At 35.7% G+C, this 26441-nt stretch overlaps 1 protein-coding gene and 1 long non-coding RNA gene across 2 annotated transcripts in view; one reads left to right on the forward strand and one right to left on the reverse strand.

Moving 5' to 3' along the window:
- Nucleotides 1-26441, reverse strand: part of LOC149806685 (uncharacterized) — a 379423-nt gene that overhangs the window by 341417 nt on the left and 11565 nt on the right. The gene's annotated exons all lie outside the window — the stretch shown is intronic.
- LOC149806687 (uncharacterized) lies at nucleotides 1014-18879 on the forward strand. Its single transcript, XR_016424994.1, has 3 exons — nucleotides 1014-1098; nucleotides 9538-9602; nucleotides 18422-18879. It is a non-coding gene; the product is annotated as an uncharacterized LOC149806687 (long non-coding RNA).

Genomic DNA, 26441 nt, shown 5'->3' on the forward strand with positions numbered 1-26441 from the left:
TTCACTTCAACTAAATAATAATGCAATTTGGTTGTAAAACATTTGACATAAATTCCAATATTGTGCTGTTCACTGCAGGGATTGCAATATGATTGAATTTCAAGTGATACTTAAAAAAGTACATGTATATTGCATGAACTGCAACAGAAATAAGGAAATGACTGCATCTGTATATTTCAATAACATAGTATCGATAATTTTTTAAAAATATGATTCATTGCACTAAACGTACTCAAAATAGATCCACTAGCACTTTGTCAAGTATTTGCTTTGTTTTAAGTAGAGGATTCTGCAATATGCAATAGAAAACACTCAGAAGCCAATTTGTGATACATCAGTATCTAGAGACAAAACTTTGTATTACTGTTGCTGATAGCTCCTTTTATTTGCATAAAGTCATTACATCATGTTAGAGAAATGTAAATTTAACACCTATCATTTTAACAAGAGAAAGACATTGTCTGAGATACAGAAAGACGAGGAATCAATCCTGTATCTTCTATTTAATCCATTTTTGCAGCAAAGTATCATACCCAATAAAGGAATCTGCTAAAAAGCACTGAAATAAAATTGGTTTGCATGTTTACTTGTTTGTCTCAAAAGCAGAATGCTCCAACAGTCACAAATAAGGAACTGCACTGAAATAATTAGCTGTCTTAGATCTACATTACAATTAGATTATTGTACATCATTTCCATAAGAATGACAGGTTTTTTTGTATCATGATAAAAAAAATTGTTTTTTTATATTTTTACTTACAAGAACAAACAATAGGACACATGGGGATATAATCATAATGCCTTCAATTTGTTAACATTTAAGATTTGACAATTTCCCACATTATTTATTCATATTAAGAATACACTAAGGTCAGATTAATTTGGAATAATTACCAAACATCTGTTAATGACTATAAAGATAAATTGTCACCTCTCTCTCCATGAACCACAAAATAGCATTCTTGTATGGGTCATACACAGTAAGCCTGGCCCATTTCATAAAGACCATCACCCTTGACGACTCCACACGAAAGCGAGGTGTGCAGTTTAATTCTCTGTGAGCCACCATGGTAACTCCATTAGGATATGCTGAGAGATGGTACAGGTTTTTTTTCCTTAACCCTCTTCTCTCTCTCTCTCTCTCCACCACTATCATGATGTGTGGGGTTCAAAAAATACATGTGATCTGTACTGTATTTTATCTAGGGACTGCACTTCATTTTTATGTGCATGCAATATAAAAGTGGCGTACCTTTGAAACACAATACAATCCCAACACTTTTTGTACTTGCCTACATCAAATCTCTGATATACATGCAATGCTGAACTTGTAATATTTCTTAGCACTGGTATCAAATACACATTTTGGCATTATGCCAAGAATTACAAATAAAATGCAAGAGCTGCCTTTAAATGTTACTCTTAAAACCTCTTACTATAGTACAAAGTAATTAATTATGGTCAGTCTCTTCAACTTATCTCCCTTCTGGCAATGGTCAGCTGATATTCATCAAAGGCTCAGAAGATATCCTGACCACCTTTTATTCCTTTACTACTTATAACGCCTTAAAAGATAGCACGTGCTTGGGCTTAAACTCCCCATGTTCCAACAATAAGGTAATCAAATAACAGCTTTTTCTGTATTCATGTCGGTTGTTCTTAAACAATTGATATGCCACCCATCATCTCACTGATCTCTGTACTGCTGAAACATTTTCACTCCCCGATAGACTGATTTTGGGTGATTGTTCTGTGTTGAGAGGACATGTAAAAGTTAATACTGGAAAATATTATATATAAAAAACATTCTTTTGAGGTTTCAACTATCAAAAGATGTGCTGTAGACAGCCTAAACAATGGTGTTTTGGCCTACCACCAGTAGAATCACGTGTATGCCATTTTCATGAAGGACCAACTGGACCATTTGATGAATGTGTGCAAATTTTCATGGCAATTATCCAAGCAGTTTAGGAGTAGCAGTAACAAACTTGTGCAAACAGACAGACAGAAGAACCAATTTAGATTAACTCTTGTGATCTATGAACCATCGAGCTATAAATTGATCACTATGACCTACTTCTACTGATGTTAATAAATCAATTAATTTACAAACATCTACAGAAAATTACAATGCCCTACTAATAAATCACAACTTGTATTTAGAGAATGACTCAGAAAATAAGATCATTATAATCAACATTGAAATTATTTAACTGTTATTGCAATTTACATGTAGCACCTGCTGATCTGGTCACAAAGTCAAGCTTAAATATAATAAAAATGGCTGCCTTCATTCACTTTAAGTAAAGCAATTGATCAAGACAATTGCCTATGATATGTTTGATATAACAACTGAATCTGTACCATTATAAGTTAAGTACTTGCTCTAGAACTGAAAATGTAGATAGTACATTTTCCGCTTTATATGATTACATGAAAAGAAGGATTTCTCTTCCTAAAGGGTACAGTAGATTTACCAAAGTAAACAATTTAGGCATGATTTGCAAATATTATGCATGATTTTCATTCATTTAGCTTTCGACATGATTATTTTTAGAAACAACTGATTCCCACATCTACACATACTATAACAGAACATAAGCTTATACAATTACATTTTCAAAATCAAATCCAAACTGGCCAATAATATGAAAAATGTCTATTTATATAGCTATAAAATAATTTGCTTTATTATTTGAAAATATTTCCTCTCTGAATGAAAAGTCTTCTTGCCAACATCACACCAAACTACTGGGATGTATGCTAAAAGATTTTCACTAAACAGAGGTCACAACGTTTGAAAATCAGCAGAAATGAATATCTCTAGCACCAAAAAATTTTACTGCAGGAAATCTAGAAGAAACCAATCTTAAGAGACATCAGATCTCAGAATTTTCACACCTGCTATCACATGAAAACTTGTGCAGAATTTGTAAATTTGATTTAAAATTAGTTATAAATAGTTTTCATAGTAATATCTTGATAATTTAATCTGAATTCCATTTCTGTGCAATATATGGGTTTCAATTTAATCACCTACTGAATAATGTAATTATATAATTGTAGTTCATACATTTGAATGCATAGTTAAATATTGTCCTCTGAGTGAGGGTCAAGTTGACATAGCTTGTTCTTCCATGATTTGTACTTGCCTTACATGTGTAATGTGGCCTTACAGGTGTTTTATGGTACCTGCTAACTATTTAGGTGTGGCAATAAATCAGGAACCTGATATGCTGTCAGCAGGTGACAAGAGAAGGCCATTTACATATGTAATGAATGTTACTCTTTCAGATAGGGTAACACTCCCTCCATATCAATAACCCTGTTATTTTTTTACAGCTCAATCAGAATCTATCCAATGCCCCAACAAAATACAGTTGTTCTGTGTTTTACAGACCAATCATTTAATGCAATGGGAGGGGGGTGACATATCTGCTTTGAATTTTAGAAAAATGGCCATTTGCTTATGTATATATATATATATAAAATGTATGTCCTGGTAAGAAAGAAAATTCCCAGCCTGACACACACACACACACTTTAGGAAATGGTCAGTCCCTTACTAATATTGAGAGGTTTTACCTGGTTCTGCAAAGTTTATATTCTTAATTTACTTTGCTACTATTCTAGCTCTTTGTAGGGGCCCCATGTAGCTGAGTCATGAATCACATTCCTCCACTCCCTCCAATTAGCTCCATAAAATGCTGGGTCCCCAGTTGCAAGCTTAAAATATGGCAAACATTCTCCACTTGTAGTTTCCTAATATTTGTATACTGCGTTTAATGACATGTCAGCACAGTAATGGCTATTTGGTGCCAATTAAAAATTGAACTTTAAAAATGCAACAACAATAAACTGCAAAAAGACTTTACAAAGATAAAAACTTACTAGGGCATGTTGAACAGGGGTGAGTATTGCCAGCTGAAATCGTATTGTGATATGTGATTTAAATGATGGTACTGTCATTATATTGATATGTATCGCTATCAAAACTGACCATTTTAAAACCCATGTCATAGCAATTATTAGCATGATTTGCTAAGATTTGTGATTATTTATCATAGTAAATAGCATGTGTAGCCAAATTTTGCAAACTTTAGAAAGATTTCTAAATGTGTACATGGTTTACAATAACCTAAAGAAAACAATTAAATAAAATGAACCTTTCCCACTATCCAGCCATTCAACCACTTTCAACCCAGGGCCCTAAGGTGTGGGCCTGTGAGGGATCAAATTTCTGTTGATCTACGAAAAGCACATTAGTTTGCGCCATAGAACAATTAATTAGTGCAGTGATTTCTAATGTCTGGTCGATAGAGGTAGAGATTTTTAAATTAAGCATTTGTTTACTTAACCACAAGACAGACTATTAGGGACACGACTAACTTCAATTTCATAGCGGAACTGTCAAACTTGAAAAATTCCAGAAACAGTTATTCGAAGACCTAGGTCAAGTTGAATCCAATTTTGGCGCCTAGAGGAAAAGTGGTAAATATATTTCATCCTGACTGCTTGCACTAAATAGGGGCATATTTCTCACACTAAATTTCCTAGCTGTAAATATTCCCCCCCCCCATAAAAAAATCTAACCAGTCTAAGCTTTGCTGCAAGAATAAAGGTACAGGGGATTCCAAGAGCCAATCTGAAAGAAATTCTCTTGTAAAACATTTGTCCAAGGGACCAGATGTCTGGAAGGTTGTCTGACACAATTTTGGCAGTAAAAGTGAGAAATGCTTGGAAGCACAAAGGGGAAATTAGCTCTTCAGACATATTCCCAGAAGTGTCCTCAGATGTACCTACGCACTGATGTATCCAAGTATATGTGTATCTACATGCTTACATATCCAACTACCCACACAAAGTTTGAGGGCCGAAGGGAGGCGAAACAGTAGGAAGGTTGGAGAGAAAAAAGAAAATGAAAGGCGAAAAGACAGAACAGCTACAGTGGAATTGGAGTGAACCAGAGATAAGCAGGTTATGCAATTGTACAAGGCAACGACTTCGATTGTTCACTCAATCGTATGATGAACTATTCCTACCAGTAAAACAGATTGGTTTTTTTTATAAATACATTTGTGTTTTAAGATTCAGTGAACAATTTATTCCAAAAGTAAGTGTATCTTCTTAATGTATTGTACTATCACCACTGTTTATGTAATTGATTACATTTTGATTTTAATGTACGGGGGCTCAAATCGTTCTGTTCTATATATCTGATCAGATCTCTATTTATTCTACCTATAAGTTTACTCAATCCGGGCAATAACACCGAGGGTGATCATCTCCTAAATAATGAGAATTGAGTAAAGTGGACACCTTGAGAAACAGTACAATCCGCCAATCAACCCTCACCCTTTACAAAGAGTGGGGGCATTTACAGGGTCGGTGGGATGCCATGTGGTCTAAAGCACTCATCTTTACCAACCACTGCCATCTTACCTCTGTCAGTATCATAAGTCTTGGACTAAGCCAATATGGGTAAGTGAGAATACTGCCAGTCACTTCCTGTGGGTCAATGGTTCTTACTGGGGGTTTCCTGGGTTTCTTCCTCCACCAATTACACAGCCTGGTGTATAGAGCTGAAAAATGGTGTTAAACACCAAACAACAATAAATCTTGTACCTCTTGGCAAATTCAGTTTGTAATATAGTTGAAGTTATCACTGCTGAATATATGTGAATATTTTAGTAAAACATCCCTACCAATGGCATGATGTAAATGTTTGTTCTGGCATATGTGTCATTTTTGGTTATAATTTTTTGCTGTTGCTTCAGTTAGTATTGTCCTTCCTGCTTTACTAGTTTTCCCTTAAACTATATACATACAAAAGGGATTTTTTGGGTCATGAAACTATACTATGCAATTTGACAAAACAATGGTATGCTGTGCCACTCCACTGTTTTTAAAATTAAACATAAAATCAACAATACCTCGATTTACTACACTTAAAACACTTAAGCCTAGTGGTAAAATTTTATCTGATCTGGTCCTCAAAATATTAATCTTGGTTACTGAGACAAAATTACAGGTTAGTTTCTTTATATTAGTTTCCTTCATTCTTTTAATTTACGACCTATGTTACACATATTTTTCTTGTGACTCACTGATATGCAATAATTAGTTAACTAAGTACCATAGACAACACATTATACACCCAACCCATGTTAAACTGTCTACTATGTAGGCATTAGTGGAACATAGGGATGACTCTGGAAACTACTGAATAACAGGTGTCTATTACTTGGACATTCGAATAATGCATGTGGTCTTGAATATTAGGTTACTGTGGAGAAACCATTAATTATTTGTCATACCTATCATGACTGACCTCAAGACTCAGAATCTACAGGTATTTTTATTACCTAAATGCAAGCCAATCACAGATTGATCAAGGAAGTTACTCTACAATAAATGTTATTATGCAACACTCATTTTCCTTTTACCACAATGACCCTGACCTTTGACTGTATGACCCCCCAAAAACATCAGACCTATTTCTTCCCTAATGTGCAGACCCTACACAACCTTTCGTTAAAATATATGGTCAAGTATGCAAAAAACATTTTTCTTCTGTCAGTTCAAGTGACCTTAACCTTTGACCAAAAAATCGACAGGCTTCTTTCTTACCCAATCTAAATCAGCTTTGGTGAAATATATAGTCAAGAACTTAGTTTTGCACCTTGGATCAGCTAACAAGAGAACATATATTTTTATATGGTCTTAAAAAAGTAACAGAAAGAAGCAAAACCAACAAGTTTAAAGAAATTAAATTGGTTTTTTTTTCCACTGAATACAAAGTGAAAATTCAAAAGACACAGTATCACGAGTTAGATACCAAATGTTCTGTCACAAGTCCAAAAGTAAAGGCCATCTGAATGAATTCCAATAATCCTGAATGTGTTGATGTACCAATTGCCTTTATGTATTACAATGATATAATCCAGAATGTCTTGGAAAGAATTCAAAATAATCCCAAAGTAGCATTTACTCTAAAATGTCAATGAGCACTTAGTAATTCCAATGAATCTGATCTGGATTTTTAACATAGCTTTAATAATTTTTCAATTATATTGCTATGATGTCTGCAGTGTGGCAGTTTATAGTGATGTCTAGCACTGGGACATTATGCCACAGACATACAGCATCATGTCACACCCAGTCATTATCCTGACACCAGGCTGACCATTCCTAACAGTAACCTCTTGATGCCAAGCGCTAAATGATGCAGCTATTAGTAACATTTTTTATGTCTTTGGTATGATTCTGGCAAGGTTTGAACCTGCGAACATATGCATCCAAGGCAGACACTGTAACTACTTAGGCCAGTAGAATGGTAATTCCAGTGAATAATTTAAATAAATGATTCCTCTCAAGTTTTATCTGAACACAATTATAAACTCTAATCACAGATTCCATGTGACTGAATTTAAAAACTGGAATCAAGACTTTGTTTACAAAACCTGTATATACTAATTTCACTTGACCTAAGACACAATAAAATGACCAGGATGTAGGTCATTTAAAATGGAAAATTCCATCCAGTTTGTAAAAAAAATTTTGACTTGCACTTCAATTTTAATAAACATCTTTATTACCATTTATGATCGTGATAAAACTCAGTAAAGCAAATTATGAAGCAAATTATGACAACAGCAGGATAGGCCAATAGGACAAAGCTCTACCACCCAATCATGGACAATGATCCATAAATTTATATATAATAATGTGCCTTTGCACATGATCCAGATAAGGGGATTTGTTCAATTTAGGGAACACCAATATCCTCTGGGCTCACTCAGGGTTAAACACTGACAACTAATATTGTTTTAATGAAACTTTTCTTTCAGTCAAAGTGACCTTAACCTTTGATTTTTTTTAACCACTAAGTTGATAGGCTTTTTTCTAACCCCAAGTGCTAACATTCTACAAATGTAATAATCCAGGTCTGTTAAGTGGAACAAATGATGTGTGGTAATAATTTTTGTAATTTCAGTCATATTGATCCTGACATTTGACACGAAAATAGGCTTCACCCTTATCCAAAGTGCATGATATCACTATGTTTGGTCCATGTATATGACACAGACTTGTTTTTGTGCAGCAACCAGTTCTGATCTTGTAATTAGTAACCTTGACCTCAGACCTTGAAACTGATGGGGTTCTTCCATATCCAAGTGCAAACTATGAACAAAGTTTAAGGTAACTACTGATATGGTGAAATGAAGGAAAAGGCTAACATACAGATGGATACATAGATAGACTGATGGACCTACCAGGTGTTAGTACAATATGCCAAAAGGCATGCATATAAAAACAGCAAAATTATCATGGTTTGAGGGGCTGGCATAAGGTTTATAGTACGTCACATCCCAAAGCAATCACAATAATAGGATTTTGATATGTACTGGAGATTGGCTTCCACACATCTATTAAATAATGTGCTCTGTGTGTGTGTGTGTGTTCAGTGTTTAAACAATTGGGGAATGTGTGTAGTATTTAAACAAGGGGGAATTGATCAAACAATTACAGTGTGTACTTTTGAGCTCCCTGTGTCTAATATTTGATATATAGAATTTGTTAGTCATGTCCAGCAAATAGGCCATTTTGTTATCTCTCAAACATTCATAATATATATTCTCAATCTGACTATAAATCAAGTGACCGACAAAGATTTAAAGTGGTACAGCACAAAGTGACATGCCTACTGTATCAAAACTCTCTTGAAAATAAAGTAACTTTGTGAAACAAAAGTAAGAAATATACTATACCATCCCAAACACCAAGAATAATGTAGCTATAATGCCTACATTTTCCCCATTACTGACTATCATGTGCCAGTATGGTGATACTACATTAAGAGCAAGTCCACTACAACCAAAAAGCTACTCCCTTAAATTTGGTGCTCCCTTTGACACACCAACTGAAATGAACTGGCTCAAAATAAGTGACCAAATAATGTACTTGCTTGCAAAATCTGTAAGTTGCAATCTAATATACTTTAACACATGAAAGAACTTCCTGACCACATTACTGTGGTCCATAATAATGATGAACCTCACAGTCACTTGAAATTCCTAGCCAAAGTAAGATTCTTTAGTAGTGATACAGAACTCTTTGCACATGGTATCTGTTAAGTTTTAATGAAAAAAATGACCCAATTAATTGAGCCATACTTTTTCAATTATATGTTTTACTTCCATCAGTTGTTCAGTCATCTGCTTCACCTTTGCACACTGCAGTGTACATCACCATTCTTTTGTTTTATATGGTTAATGTTTTTCCCCAATTAAGCAACAAAACCTAACATAATTATACTTTTCAAGTAGTGGGTGTGATGTTAAAGCTGGTGTTTAAAAATGTAATATGTAACCACTGTTTTTGTATAGCTGCCTCTTTTCCACACAGAAAATACCCCAAGAATATGACAAGAATTCATCCTCCCAGAGTGTTACGGGAAGGTTGTGAAATTTAATAATGGACCTAGTCCAACCCATAGCTACCTTGCCCATGAGCATTGTTCTTTATTCTTTTTCAGGACATGGCCTAAACTAGTGTGACATCAGTGTGGGGTAGGTGGAGAGAAACTGGCAACAGCAAAAGGTAAGTATTACATCTTTACAATTAGTCCCCACCACAAAAGAATTTTTATATCAGTAACAGGCAACCGGTTGCTATTTGTATTGTTTACTTTGTCGGTATGCTGTTGATGATCCCATTACTGCAAAAAAACAAATTAATGAATACTCATCTTCAATGGAGATGAGAAGAATAATGCTGAATGGGATCAGCATCAGGCACAGTCTGAGCAATGACAATCAGACAAAAAGTAAATTACCTTTAATTCAGTGAAGCAAAGGCTAATAGGGGGAAAAGGTAGTGTGAGATTGCCAAAATGTAGGAGAAGGTTTGGGAAGGGGGTGAGGGAATAAAAAACTAATTTTAATGATGCAATACATACCTGTTGCTACTGCATAGCTTGAACATTTCTGGAAGGAATAGGCTGAACATTATTGCAAACATATCCTTCTCCCATTAGAGTGAACCAGAATCTTCAAGAACAAAAGGTCAGCCATACAAAAGAATCCCAAAAATCCTAGGCACATGAAGGCCCTCATTATTTTGAGGGACCAGTCTGACTTAGAAAATCAGTGCAGCGAGGGACAGGTAATCATTACATCATTAAAGTTAGATTAAACCCCTACCCCCAATATATTTTAATAGCAGTTATACCTTACCTGTTGCTATTGCATATTGAATTTGGAGTTGCAATTAGTAACTATCTCTTATGACAGAAAGGATCAAACCATTGACTGTTAAGCCAGACCAATTCTTTGAAAAAAGGTTTAGTCTGGCATCCATGCAATCAAAGGAAAGGTACGGTTTTCAAGAACAGAAGCAAGTCCCTAGGGCTGTCATAAGGAATGGGGAAAGGCTTTTCTTCCCTGGGGCTTTGCGGTGTGCCTTTGTAGGGCCTCCTGATGAGGGGGAGCTCTGAAATGGGATTGTTGCTTTGACTGGGGCTGCACAGCTTTAAAGAACTTAGCTGACAGGTCATGAGAGCAGTCAGGATGATTCCACTTCTCAGCTGCTCTTAAAGAACCAGAAGTGGATGCAAGGGACCAGTGTTGATGGTCTTTTAAATCCTGAGTAGCCATATACAGAATGAGCCTTCCTAAGAGGGTCTCTGGTTCCAGGGAGGCAGCCCTCAAAAGTTCTTATGGTACTCTAGTAAGACCTTGGAAGAGTCAAGTGCAACGTCCCTGCTGAGGTGGATCAGTGCCACTGACAAGATCATTTCCAAAGGCAATGCATACCTGGACATTTAAAACTGAACTCAAAAGACTTACCCAAGTCTCCTTGGAGACTCATATGATTAGTGGGCCCTTCTCAAGGGAGGTTATTAACTTATGGAGAGTGAGTTGGACCTCCCATGAGGGAGGGAAGTACTGTCCCCATTTCATGAGGGCAGAGAGCCACTAGTCTCTCCCGAGAGGGAGGATCAGAACTCTCTACCATTAGGACATTTGCCCCTCCCCTCAAGAAGAAGCAGCAATCTCAAGTGTCCAAAGGAGCAGAAAATGAGTGGTCTCACCCCACCACCTAGGGCAGGGGGAGCAGCACACTCTGTTGACAAACAGGATGCTAAGGGCTGTTTGTGAGTTGCAGTCACTACTGGGTACTGGGGATGGTTTTTTTAAGCCCATATGGTAAGGAATAAGGGATTGGGCTGAGTTTCCCCGCTCAAGAGACTTTTTATACTGTTTCACTCCACTGGGGAATGGGAATAGGCTTAGCAAGGCCAAGCTTTTGATAGATAATGTAGTGGGTGGTCAGACCATCATTATGTTACGACCAATAGTAGCTAGTGCCTCTAGCTGCAAGGTTCATGATCCTTCCTGGCCCTCTAAACCTCCCATGTTCGACGAAGAAGCAGCTCTTGCGAGTATTTCTACAATTATTTGGGCTTGCCATCCTCTGGAAGTACTGGAATCCTTAATAAAACAAATAGCTAGGTCACTAGTAACCTTTGACTCACATGCTGACCTATTTCTCCATCACTGTTGGAGTATTGGATCAGTTGACTGGTGATGCTAACATAGTTTATTTTAGTGATGTTAACAAACCCTCATATACAATGAAATGTGATGTTGCTAAGGGCTAAGTTGAAATCAACAGCTGATGTACCAATAGCAACTCGAGGCCAGCTTGGACTCTAAGTAACACTAACATTCAAAATCACTAGGTGTGAAAATACACAGGGAATGTTTCTACACAAATGAAGTGTATGACGAGTTCACCAATTGCATTCCCTGCTGATTATATTGCACCAACATGGACTTGACCAAAGAAGAGACAAATCTCAAGGACACACTTGTCAGTGTCACAGTTTGTGAATGAAAATGAAAACAATTAGGTCAAAAACTATTCAAATGAGTAATCATTATGATTTTTTAATGATTTAAATCACTGACCCCAATAATGCACAATCATCAGAAATGTAATATTCCACAAAAAGATATAACTGTTTGATAGATGTACATGTACCAGTTAAAAAAAAAAAAAGAGTAATTGGTTATTGGTATGCTATAAAATTCTGATCAAGACCAGCCTGTCTAGAAATTATACTTCAGGCTCTTTTTATGAACAGATGAACTAAGATCAACCCTCAATGTTACCAACATCAGAAAATAATCGAAGCAGAAAACAGTGAGATGGATTCCCCACAAGAACCATGTTGTTCAGTGGTAGATGTTGTCTGCAGAATTACCACTTCAACCACTGTTGGTCTTGGTATTGCTGGAATTGTGACCACTAAGCAACCATTACACTGGTCAACAGTGAAATCATTACTGACTTGAAAAGGCCCTAATCTGTAGTATTTTGGTGTGCCGAACACGAATATAACCGTGAAAAATTTGTATTGGCTCTCGTTTTGAAGATATTCATATACCTCATTTTCTATGTTTCACTGTGTAAATTTCTCCAGTAGGACTGCAGCAACATCCGGAATAATGATGTAACATTGCATAATACCATCATGCTCACATCATCCACAGTTGATTGCATCATTTTCTGATGCAATGCAATACTAATGCCATGCGGCTGCTGAAGTAAGTTGACGTCAGCAGTGTACTATACATGTGTAGGCCTATTATACTAATGCCAGGCGGCTGCTGAAGCTGACGTAAGCAGTGTACTATATAAAGCCCAATCAGATAGGTTCAGCATTTAAAATATTTTAGACGTTGTGCGAGACAGTTCAAGCTACTGTTACATAAAACTTATTATTTTATCCATTTACGTACAATAAAGAACAGTAATGCCTCGAAAGTGTGTTAATACCACGGACAATTTTTGCTATATTTGTGGGGAAGTGACATTTGCCAACCAGAAGAAAAGTATCAATTCTCAAGTGAAGAAGGCATATCATCTTTACTTCGGATGCAAGGTTGGTGACCAAGACAAGCCTTGGGCTCCGCATATATGCTGTGCTACATGTACAACACAGCTTTCACAGTGGTTGAATTGCAAAAGGTCATCAATGCCGTTTGCAGTCCCAATGGTGTGGAGAGAGCCAAGCAACCACCTAAATGACTGTTACTTCTGCTTGGTTCCTCCTCTTTCCGGCGGAATAACGAAGCGAAAGAAGTCGAGAATAGTCTACCCAAACATTCCGTCTGCATTGAGACCAGTTCCACATGGTGAGGGACTTCCTATTCCAGAACCTCCAGCAGAATATTCTCTTGATTCATCTGACGAAGACAAAGGTGAGTCGACCTGTTCTTCTCCTGGTCCATCAGCATGCAGTGATCCAGATTTTCACTGTGGTGCATCATCAACCCCACACAGAATAACACAGGAAGAACTAAATGACCTGATTCGTGATTTGGACTTATCAAAGAACAAGGCAGAATTGCTAGGATCAAGACTCCAACAATGGAATCTTCTTGAAGAAGATGTCACAATTACTGCATATCGAAAGCGCCACCAGCAATTGGAGCCTTTCTTCAGAAAGGAAAGTAATCTGATATTCTGTTCCGATATTGAGGGCCTCATGAATGCTTTAAAAATCACTCATGACCCACAAGAATGGAGACTATTTGTGGACTCTTCGAAACTGAGTCTCAAGGCTGTGCTTTTGCACAATGGAAACATTCTTCCATCTATTCCAGTAGCGTATGCTGTCCACATGAAAGAGACATACGATAACTTAAGGCAGCTACTGAATTCCATTGAGTATAACAAGTACAGCTGGCACCTCTGTGGTGATTTGAAGGTAGTTGCCCTTTTAATGGGACTGCAGCAAGGATATACAAAATACATGTGTTTCTTATGCGAGTGGGATAGCCGAGCAAGGGAAATGCACTACATGAGGAAGGAATGGACTCACAGGCAGAATGTAGCCATTGGAGAGAAGAATATCCAACACCCAGCTCTGGTTGAGGCTCAGAAAATCTTGCTACCACCCCTTCACATCAAACTAGGTTTGATGAAGAACTTCGTGAAAGCCATTGACCGGACTTTGCCAGCATTCCGATACCTGCATGAAAAATTCCCTCGACTCAGCGAAGCAAAGATTAAAGAGGGAGTTTTTGTGGGTCCTCAGATTCGAGAGCTTTTCAAAGATGACCGGTTCAACAACTTGCTGGAAGGTGACGCGAAACAAGCATGGAATGCTTTTCGCCTAGTTTCTACAAACTTCCTCGGAAATGTTAGGGCAGAAAACTATAAGGAACTAGTAGAAGACATGTTGATGAAGTATAAGAAACTTGGCTGCAATATGTCTCTAAAGATTCACTTCCTTCATTCCCATTTGGATTTCTTTCCTAGCAACTGTGGTATTGTTAGTGATGAACACGGCGAACGTTTTCATCAAGATATCGCAACAATGGAACAAAGATACCAGGGAAAATGGTCCACTACAATGCTGGCTGACTACTGCTGGACACTCCTCAGAGATGCTCCCGAACAGCTGTACAAGAGACAGGCGAAGAAATCTAAGATGTAGTCAATGACTTGATTTTTTATAGGTAGGCTATTACAGTTGAACTTTTACTATTGGAATGCATTTCGTTATGTAAACATTAATTTCTTGCAGATTACAAAAAAACTAGAGCCAATTTTGCAATTTGACTGTCATATTCGTGTTCAGCACATAAAAATTGATAAGAATTGACTAATTTTATTTCAGTAACATGACTTTTGTAAAAATTTGTTGTCCAGTGTTATAGGTATTTCAGTTGGATTTGCTGTTGAGGCTAAACTGACAGTAATGATGTCATAGGCAGTGCTGGTAAAAAGAAATCATTACAGCTACATTTATATAATAGCAGCACAAAAGTAGTCTGAGTATGATTAATGAACTATTGAGGATAAAACAATTAGCATGGTCGAGTTTGATATGGTGCTGGTAGAAATGGAAAACCTTCAACTTCATCCACAGATACAGAACTGGGGCGCTAGTAACTCAAAACAGGTAATTGATTTACTGGCAGTGAAAATCATGTAGCAGTTTACTAGCAGATTTTGCTTCACAAAATCATTTATGTGACTGAAAGGTAAAATGCTGTTCAAAAATTTTCCCACATAAGCAAAAGTAAAGTATCCAATGTGTTTGTGAAGAGTATTCTCTTTAGAAATGTAAACAGTGACAACAATGACATGAACACAAAAGTCAGAATCGACTGCACCTGCGGTATTAGTGTTTTGATGATGTTTTTGTTGTAGTTTATGTGACCATAGCATGTAGTAATTGTATTTCCAAATATTTTAATTACAGGTACATGATTTTACACTAGTTGATACTGCTATGCAAAATCTTTCATTAGAATTATCTTTTACAATCCTACATCACATATCCTGCGTGATGATCAAGGCAGAGTAGTAAATCAAGGGTGTATAAAATATTGTTAAAAAGTGATAACTGAAATGATGTGGAGGATGATGATGATACCATCCCAACTGCTGGGGGGATCTAGTCACTCCTGGTTCTTGGATCAATTTCATTACCACTGTAACTTGTCAGAAGGAATTGATCTGGTTGATTCACTTGTTCAACTAATTACTTTGTCTTGTCAGTGAGGGTTTATATTCCCCTTTGTCACCAGTGCAGATGGAATTGCTCCATGTTGGGACATATTGACGAGACCTATTATTGCAGCATCCAGATTTAAAATGCTACAATTGTCTTACATCCAGGATTTGGCTAAAATGGTGGATAAAACATAATTATTGAAAATTATATTTTAAATATGGGTAACAAGTGCATCAGCACTTCTATCAAACTCCTCCAAAAAATACAATGAACAGAAGATGTGCGAACATAAACAAAAAAAAAGAAAACTGGACATTCCGGTTTCAAAATGCTAACAAGCCAAGCATTTGTTACTACCTAAGTGTCTATACACTTTAACCTCTCTGAACAAAGTAAAAACTATTCTTTGTCAGATAATAAAAATCTTCAGATCTGATACAAAGTTCTCTAGTAGCAATATTAATTGGAAAGATAAAGAATTTTATTGGATTTACCAATTACTAACTATACAGCTAGTAGGGATTGATATCTCTCTTTAAATGGGAGTCCAGGTGAGAACAAATTCATGACTTCATGAACACTCATAAACTGTTTTTCAAATGTTCATGATCAGTCATTATTTGAGTTCATAAACAAATGTTCATTAAAGTTCCACAACTTTAAAATTCATGAACACTTCATGAATTTTGACAAACCATACATGAAGTTCATGAACACAGTGAATTTTTATGATCTATTATAATATCTTTGAAGCTCCTGAAATATCATGAACTTGGTTCATGAACAATTCAAGTACTCTGACGCATGACTAAGATATTTATTAAAATGTTTATGACATTTCTATTCGTAAAATGTTCATAAAATTTCATTATACAAACTTCCTCACAATATTTGTGAAATATAAATAAAGGTGAATAATCTTTTTAAAAAATGATATAATGATATATAAATGTTCATAGAGATCTTTTTATTTCATACTTGTGTACTTAACCCGAGTAGTTCTGGATTAACATGGGAATTTTTTTTATGGCTAGCATGAACACAATGTACTTGCTCTAAAAGCTTTCAATGACTTTGTTTCAATGTTTTCGTCCATTACTGTCATAAACTGCATATTCCTTTTACTTATAACAATCACCAGTTGCCTATTGCCATAAAAACTGAAATATGTAAACAACAATTATCCTGATTGGATGACTGTGAAAGAAGATGCGATATGACTGGTTAACTCATTAACCCCTGGCACCACGTTTACGTGGCAGGAAGTAGTAGCTTACTACCGAGCTCTGTAGCCTCAAGGTCATGCATGATACACAAAAGTGGGTGGTATTATAAAAATGTAGACAGATGTAGCTCTACAATGATACCAAGTAATCTGGAATTTCTAGGTGTACACAAAACACAGAAGGAAAAACCTAAAAAACATTTAACCATTTTTTTCCACCCAAAATTCGCCCATGGTTGGAATCCGATTTTATGTCCAGATTTAAGACTTTTTGGCCTCAGTTCTAAGGCAGACTGGTCTGAACTGCACACAGACATCTTACATGAACCTTTGCAGAAAGTAGGATAAGATAGGCATTTAGAATTGTGAGTGGTCTTGATATGAAAATGATCAGGGTCCATTAAGCAAAAAAAAAAAATCCAACTTTTACCCTTCTGCTCATGTGCGAGCAAAATTGACAATGGAAAATGATGTTTCTAACACAACTAGGCATCAGGTTAATAGGAAATCACAAAATGCGTTTCCTACTCGCATTTCAGGCAAACAATACAAAAACCTCCATGGGTTAACGAGTTAATATGTATGTGAGATGTCAGCAACTGAGCCTCCTTCCCCCTGCTAACAAAAGAGCACATAAATGGTTCTGCAAGAAGAAAAAACTTCAAACAAGAAACGTGGACTTCCATGGAATGGACCGATGAGAATACTTTCAAAGTAGAAGTGCACAGAAGCGATTATGAAAAATATGAAAGAAATGATCTGGTGAGAGCAAAATTTAGGCAGAAAAGCGTACCCAGCCAGGATCATCAAAATTACATTGAGCATCTTTTTCTTGGTCTGTCTATTCATGATTATTTAGGTGGAAGTTATATGGATATTTTATTGGTTTTTATATGTCATCATATATTAGTTTAAACCAAACTAATGATACATAATTTTTTTCAGACCCAAATTCAACTTTCTCTTCGTATTTCTGAAAATTACTAAACAGTACTCATCTTCTTTATTCTAAATCATAACCACCACCCCTTTTTTAGATCACAATACAAGACACGGTACTGCATCTATGATAGGAATTTAGATGTTCGGTATCATTTTCTGTTTCGTGACATCACTATTTCTGTGATCTGATGTAAAACTTAAACTTGACAATGTGTCAAATTGTACACAATGCAGACACAAATAACAATGTGATGAAACCAGAAGCAGCGATACCCAACATGCAAAGTAGGAGTGGATGCATTAGTGACATTAGGGCCTGCATGTACCACAAAAGTCTGATGTTTATCAATAGAAATGGTGAAAAATTCTGAAAGCACAAAATAACAGCATCTGTACTTAAAATATAAATACAGATAAGGTTATTCAGTGTAATGATGTTGTCAAATATTTTTGTCATATTTTATTGACTAAAACATCCAACTCCTGTGACTATACCTAGGCTACTCAGCTTCAGTTAAAATACAACTAGTGACAAAATTCTCCAAATACTATAAATCTTCAGTAAGTTTTGTATTAAGTGTAAGGGATTAAATAATTTTGAGCTGGATCATAATTATTCCAGTAAATAAAGTGGGACTACATTAATAATGTGCTAAAATCTGAAGACAATGTTGATCAGAGGTTATCTGTAATTAACTAACTTTATCTTTCTTTCAGATCTGACAGCAGAAAAGTAAAATTATTAGAGGGTGAAGTTTTTAGGTTAAGAAAGAAAATTTGAAAACTGGAGGATTCTATGGCCAAGATGGAAGAGACATTAAATACTGCTGCAGCATTGTCAAATTTCCAAACAGTAATCAGATGGAACAGCTCAAGTTGTAGTTGGAGGCATTTGTTAGTGACAATGAGCAGGGTTTGATTAAATTACTGGCCCTGAACATCTTCACGTAAGTTATCTGACAGGTCAATCTCTGAGAAAAGGATTGGTCAAGTCAGGAGAAACCCCCAAAGACAGCCCCTTAATGATGAAAGTTAAATACGCTTCAACAGTTGATTGAACACAATTGCCACAATGTCTCTTGAAAAATTTCAATGAAAAATTACATAACATACAAAAAGTGCTGTGAAGAATAAAAATTTTATATTGCTTCTCAATTTACATGTTCTTTGTTGGATATCAGAAATGTATCTCAATTAAATACTGTTTTTAAGATAATATGTTGCGTTTTATACTGTTTTAAAACCCACATCTAATGTTATTTTATGATTCAGGATGAAATGTTACCAGAGGTATTTTTGAGTTTGTCAGATAATCAAATTTTTTATAGGAACTGTTCATGAACAGTTATGAATCATTCATAAGACACTTCATCCATCATAGTTCATGCACTTGTTCATGAATGATGATGACCCAATTTGTGAACCTTTATGAACTGTTCATGAATGCAGTTCATTCATGAACTGTTCAGGAACAGTTTGTGAATTGCTGGTTCATGAACAGTTCATGAATTCAAAATTTGATGAATTGACCCTTTTTAGTTCATGAATAATTCTTGAACAGTTCATGCCAGTTCGTGAATTGTTCATGATCATTTCACAGGGGAAGATATTGGACTATCACAGCTACCAAAATCTAAAATACCTATTTTGATACTGCTTCTTTTATAACACTACTAGTGCATTAAGTGCTATCTGGTATTTGTATTTGTCGCTTTGAAATTTTGTGTACCCCATATCAAGAGGATAAGGGGGCACAATACTTCAATGCCCAAATCTGTTAGTCTATTATACAAATGTAAACCCAATTTGAAAAACTTGAGAGCCCAGAACTTGATATCTGAGGTCCTGAAAGCAGGAATTCTCACTACACAGAATTCTGTTAAAAGTGTCTGACAAATATTGGTTCCAGAGCTCAGAGGGTCTTGATTATTTAAGTACCATTACATCTAGGCCTGGAAATCATAAACCAGAGCTCAGAGGGTCTTGATTATTTAAGTACCATTACATCTAGGCCTGGAAATCTTAATGTTCTGAGCTTGTGTTTGAGATTCAATATATGAATGTGTTTGACTTTACCACCACTCAGTCCACTTAATAACCACAGCCATGTATAGACCAATCAAAATTTTCACAGTGATTGCTGATAATCACACATAATTAATGCACATACCATAGAAACGTTGGCATCTGACCATGTTTTATTTGAATTATAATTAGTAACTTTGAACATAATTCATGAACAAATTAAAGGCCAAACTGTATGAAATTTTTAGGTTAACTTACTACAATCACACTTGAACATTCATAGACAACAAAGAGATGCAGTCTGACCCTCAACCCCAACTCAACTGTTTCAAATAATTAGTACGAGCTTGGATAATACAAATATTAGTATCCCTACTTCATGGACGATGATGAGGCTACAACAATGTAACAAGAGGTAGGAATGGTCCTAGAAAACTGGGACTATTAATTTACAATAACATACTGAAACTCTATTAGGCCAAACAGCTTGGTTTCCAATTTAATGACTGACCCTATTTCCTGTATGAGTGCTATAAATGCTTTATTCCATTAACAATTAAGAAGAAAAACAAATTCCCGATTTTGTGACTGTTGTGACAAGTCTGACTTTAATTTTGTTGATAGGTCATGCTATTAAAGATCATCCTCATTAGGCCACTTACTACTGTATATACTCACTCAATGAGTTAAGTAAAATTTGCAAACAACAAGGATCCTGATCTGCTGTAGAATAATGCACCTGCAGAGAAGGGTCTATGTTGTACTGATTACATCTAACAAACTACACAGACTCAGATCTGATGGTACATTATACAATGACAGTTCTGGGTCTGTAGTTTGCAGGTGGATTATTAAGCGAGTAAATTTGGTAATACTTACATGACATAAACTAGAAAGCATTATTCAGTAATGACAGCACCTTTGCCCCCTGCCTGCTAATAGCAAATTATATGTCATTATATGGAGAATGCATATCTGCCTATAATCACTGGAAAAACTGCATTCTTGATTAACACTGGCAAGGTTTTTTCTTCAAGGAAAAACATTAGCTAGGTCATGCTACTTTGGTTCACTTCAATAAATTAATGGGGAAAAACCAGTTAAAAAAGACACAATTCTAACTGATGACCCAACTTTCTCTTTAGTGTGAAACCAAAAACAGACATTATTTTTTAGTGCTCAAGGCTTATTCTTCTGAAGCGCTGTACATTTGTTAATACAATAGTTCCCCTCTTGAACAGCCCCCCTGACCAGCAGCCACCCACTTCATACAGCCAGAATCTCTTAGCACTGACGAGTTTGTATTCAAAAGTACCCCTCAAGAATGGCCACCCCTCTAACACAACCAGCAGCCAGCATGATAGGTCAAAAATGGAAAAGGATCCCCTCACAAGTGGCCGCTTTTTTTCTTCAAATGTGTCCAGAATCAATAATTCATTCATATTGTTACATAAGGTAAGTAATCAGATTATCTATATTATTGATACATGTCTCCCAATGTCAAGTTTTGTTACTGAAAAAAGTTTTGACTAAAGTACATGTAACACTAAGATTAATATTATATCATTGTCTATAAAAGCCGACGTTTACAGGAAATGGGCTCAACAATGTTATGATACAGTTCTGGGCTTCACACATCTGTAGAGTTCTTCTCTTTGATGATTATAACTGGATGTTGTTGTTGTTGTTGTGCTAGGGTTTGACGCCATTTTTCAGCAAAAGATAGGCTACACATGGCAGCCAGTATAACTGGTGGAGGAAGAGCCGAGCCTTGGACTCGAACCCACGCAGACAGAGGTGAGATGGCAGTGAATGGTTTTGCAATGTGCATGACAACAATACCTGCTCGCATATCACACTTATGCCAAGAATAAGAACTATTAATGTACATTCAGTTGAAATAAGTCTATTATTATAACAAGAAGAACCTTTATATAAATTATGTTACTTTTAAAAGAAGATATTAAATGCTTTGAAGTATGCAGCTTTCTTACTATGTACATTGCATATACTTCTCTCAAAAAGTTTAGTCCTGCTCTGGAAAGGCCGCCCATCTTATAAGGCCACTTTCCTAGTGCAGAAGGTGTGTGTGTACGATTTGGATTTTTAATGTAGCTTTAACAATTTTTTCAGTCATATCACTACGATGTCTGCAGTGTGACAGTTTATAGTGATGTCTAGCACTGGGGCATCATGCCACAGACATACAGCATGATGTCCCACCCAGTCACATTATCCTGACACCAGGCAGACCAGTCCTAACACTAACCTCTTAATGCTGAGTGCCAAGTCTTTGGTATGACTCGACCAGTGATCGAACCCATGACCTCCCACATCCGAGGTGGATGCTCTAACCACTAGGCCACCGGAGCGGTCTAGTGCAGAAGGGGTGTCTGTATAAGAGAGGGGGACCACTGTATAACAAGCTACTAAATTCAAAGTACCTGCATTGATATCACACCAACAGTCATTAACACCTTCAATAACTTAAGTATTCTGCATAAAGAAGTTGACTTTTTTAATTCTTTACTCTTTATTCGCTCTCTAAATTAGTTCTACCAAAGTAAGAATTTTGATTAATTATCAATGATCGAGAAGCTTGCCACATACATATAATACAAGTGATAAAATTGCATTTTCATGTCTTCGTGTACTTGTCAAATCATTGTGAGACAGAGCACAAGATACAGTACATGCAGCAAATGATACAAAGGCTATTTTATGCATTGTTATGATGTGTTGCTGATATGCCCCATCAAATTTTAATGTGCAAAATGACAGCTGGGAGAAAACACCACTACTAAATAAATATCCTAGTCAATATACAACATGGTAATTACTATATTAGTTGAGTACAACTGCAAACAACCTAGACCATGATCTGCCACTGCATCGTATGTCTACAGATCAGGGTTTCTGATGTTTGTTGTACTGATTATTCCTAATAAAGAGCATAAATCCAGATCTGTCAGTGCATTAAGTGTTGGCAGATATAGGTCTGTACAGTTTCCTTTTTTATTCAAATTCTAAGCCAGTATAGCCAGTAATGGTTCCACATGTGCCACCATAACCAAACGTAAATGCATTAATTGAATATAAGAATGTATGATCATTTATACAAATGTTTACTGAATAAAGACCTACTATTCCCCCCAAAAAGAACCTGAAACCTTTTTTCACATCTGATACAGATTTAGATCCTTATGACACACTCAAGGATGATGTCTAACAATAGCAATGGTGCAAGGCAAAAAAAAACGTGTTTTCTACTGCACCGGTTTTAAAAGTTTAGTATTTAGATAGTTTGAAAAAAACATTATATACCACATACATTAAAAGTAACATGGCTTTTAAATTGTTGGTATCAAGTAATTTGATACACCAGTGTTATTGATATATGAAATCGTGATCTGCCTGTGTTGCAATAATGTGCATATATAAACATTCTTGCATCTGTGTCCTGTCAATTCTAGGCCTATAAATCAGTGATGAATTCCCGGTCATTAATCATTTGTGATGTGTGAAAATAATGATAAAAAGTATTATTAATCCCCATTTTCTAAATAAATTTATTATGATACACAATTTCATCACAATTCTTTCTGCTTTCTGTACCCCCTCCCCTAATATGCATAAGGGAAAAAATATGCAGAAATCTGGAGTGAGAAGGAAAAAGAATTTGGGCTGGATGAATTAAACCCTGAAACTGATCTTACACTAAGTAACCTACAAGAATATTGTTCAGCGTCACCATATGTGTACACTTTCCTTGGGATTTATCTACAGTCTTTATACAATCAATATTGACATTATATGGTACATTTTTGATTATTATTAATTTAATATGAAAAAGTCCAAAGGCCCCTCTCTCTCGCATATGATGATGTCTCTGAACTAATGAATGATGGTAAAAGTTGTCAAACCAACCAAAGGGAGAGCAAAGAGAATTAATTTTATAGTCGGTTTGTAGTGCTTTACTTTCTCCATTAAAACCATATTTCATGTTTAAATTATAAGGTTCTTATACTGATTTAATCAATGTGAATAATAACAGAAACTCAACAAAGCAAACAATTAACTTATCAATAAGCAAAGGCGATTGGGAATAGCCACGAAATGCACAGAACTACACTTTATAGCGGACACACTCTGCAGGAATGTGAGTTCATTAACTCGGTCAATGTACAGTTGCCTGTAGTCAATCATAACTCCGTTCAAAGGGTAAATATGTCTATTTGGATGAGATATAAATAAAATATATGTATAGTGTGTATGCTGTATCAATGATAAACCACTGGTATAAATTTTTCATGAAAAGTAAACGCGACACGCCTTGTTTCCTTTTAATGAAAAATTGATACATTTCGTGGTATATCATTGATACATGTGTGTGTGTGTGTGTGTGTGTGTGTGTATATATATATACACACACACACACACACACATATATATATATATGTACTAAGCATTTCAAGTACTGGGCAATTATGTGACTCAGATGTATAAATCAATTTTTGGGAATTTCTCCTTTAATGTTTTTTTACTAGGGTCAGCAAGGAAAATGGGGACAATCAGCTGACCGGAAACTTAAACTTTTCCACTATCAAACAAGACAAAAGCAAAATCAATTTACTGTACTGATTAACCTGTAGTTGTAATAATAAGATAGGAAACATATTTCCTATGATCCCCAGAGTTAAGGGATGTGTGAAACATAGGGGAGTGCCAATCACATGTCCTGTTTTGCTCAGTGGAACTGTTACATTATTGACTAGGAGCTTATTATATGATTTATTATCAAAATTTATAATCAATTTATTATCAGAGAGTATTTTGATTGTTTTATATTAAACAAAAGCACAAGGCCTTGCGTTATACCCCATTAAGAAAGTTGGACACAGTATTTATTCACTACATACAAAGAGGATGCAAATAATTCCAACTGTTGGATAAATTTAAATGCTGGTATACCATGTTTATCTTGGATTATTCTTGTCCTCATTCTTTTAGAAGCAAGGGAAGAAGGAATTTTAAACATGCACTCATTACATGTTGTGTTGTGCAACTCCCTTGTACCACCTAAGGTTAGAATTTTTGTCAACCAGATACAGACACCATTCAAGTTGATTTTAAGTCTTTCAAGTTCTATTTGGTTGCTAACAAGGAGATTATTCAAATCTTTTCAATTGCATCCCAAATAATTTCATTTTAGCTCACATTTTGACAAAGTTACCTAATCACACTGACCTTGTGTAACAAGAATCTAGATCAATTTATAAGGCTGACCTTTCCTGGATACTCTGATTCACTGCATTATGTGCTGCCATGATCTCTTATAATAACTGATCAATTTCCTACAGTAACATTTTTACCCATTGTCACAAGCCATGCATGAATAGTCAGTTACACTTCTTTAACGCCTGTGATCAGATTTCCTCTTTTCAGAGGTGAACATCAACAAAAATGCATCAACAACACAAGTAATAATCTCCAACACATAATAGAAATAGTTGTCACATTTTATTGATTACTAAATGACTGTGTCTGAAAGAGAAATGTTGACGACTCATTGAAATAGCATGAAAGAATGTGTTGGGTCATAATTGTGAGAAATTGTACTCATGCTCACAATGATTAGCCATGTAGGTTTTCTGCAAGTTCATGAGAAAGGAAATCTCAGTGCTTAGCAGCAAAGAATGGTAAAATAATAGCCACCCCACCCCCACAATCCGCCTCAAAATCAGCCATCATTCTGTCCAAATTTGCATTTTCTACAGCCTCTTAAAAAAGATCCACTCTATATTTAACTGCTGATGACAGGAAAAGGGTAAACATACAGTTATTTAAATAAGTACTTTTTTATTGCCTCTTAAATAACCTTCCATACTATGATACAATTGACTTTTCTTTCTTCCTAAACAATTTGTAGGTGAACAGAATTTCTAGACCACCATCTTTAACTATGTTCTTTGCTTTGATGTACAAACAATCCATGAACCAACTAAAATGATTTAACAATTCAGTACCCTACCAAACAATCAACATGTTTTTGTGAAATAGGTATATTTAAAATATAGACATGTGCACCACATTTGTGTTTTAGGAAATTATACCATATGTTGATGATTGTGATGTCATGAACGAAGTTCTTAACAATCGAAAATCACAAGATGTTTACTTTATGAAGTCCCCTTTCTTGCCATACCTATTCCCCAGTATATGTCGTGAAATTGCTGTCTGGGTAGATGGTCTGTAACCTTATACATGCGATTTTTTTTCTCATCTTTATCCTCTAATGCTTGTGAATTTCCAGCAACATGATTACTAGTATACAATAAGGTAATGACTTAACAGTCAAATATTATTCATACCATTTTCAATTTCTACCCAAGTGCAGGTACATGGAAATCTAATAACAGAACATCACAATCTTTGAATTTGTGTTGTATTCAAGCAATTACTTGGGAAATTATTAGCATTTTCACAGCAATTAAATTTGTCAAGTTCTGAAATATTCCAGATTGTTATCTCTTGGTGGATATTGCCTGAAGATATCACAGGTAATTCAGAAAAGAAATGTAAGCCAATAATTTTGAGGACAAATTAATCAAGTATATGTAATAATACAAATTCTGAAGAGCAAATATTGCTTTAAAAAATTGGAATTCTGCATAATGCTATGTTTTGAGACAAAGCCCATTTATAGGGAAAC

Source organism: Sinohyriopsis cumingii, chromosome 1, assembly GCF_028554795.1.
Source record: "Sinohyriopsis cumingii isolate HCF-2022 chromosome 1, ASM2855479v2, whole genome shotgun sequence".
Classification (NCBI taxonomy): domain Eukaryota; kingdom Metazoa; phylum Mollusca; class Bivalvia; order Unionida; family Unionidae; genus Sinohyriopsis; species Sinohyriopsis cumingii.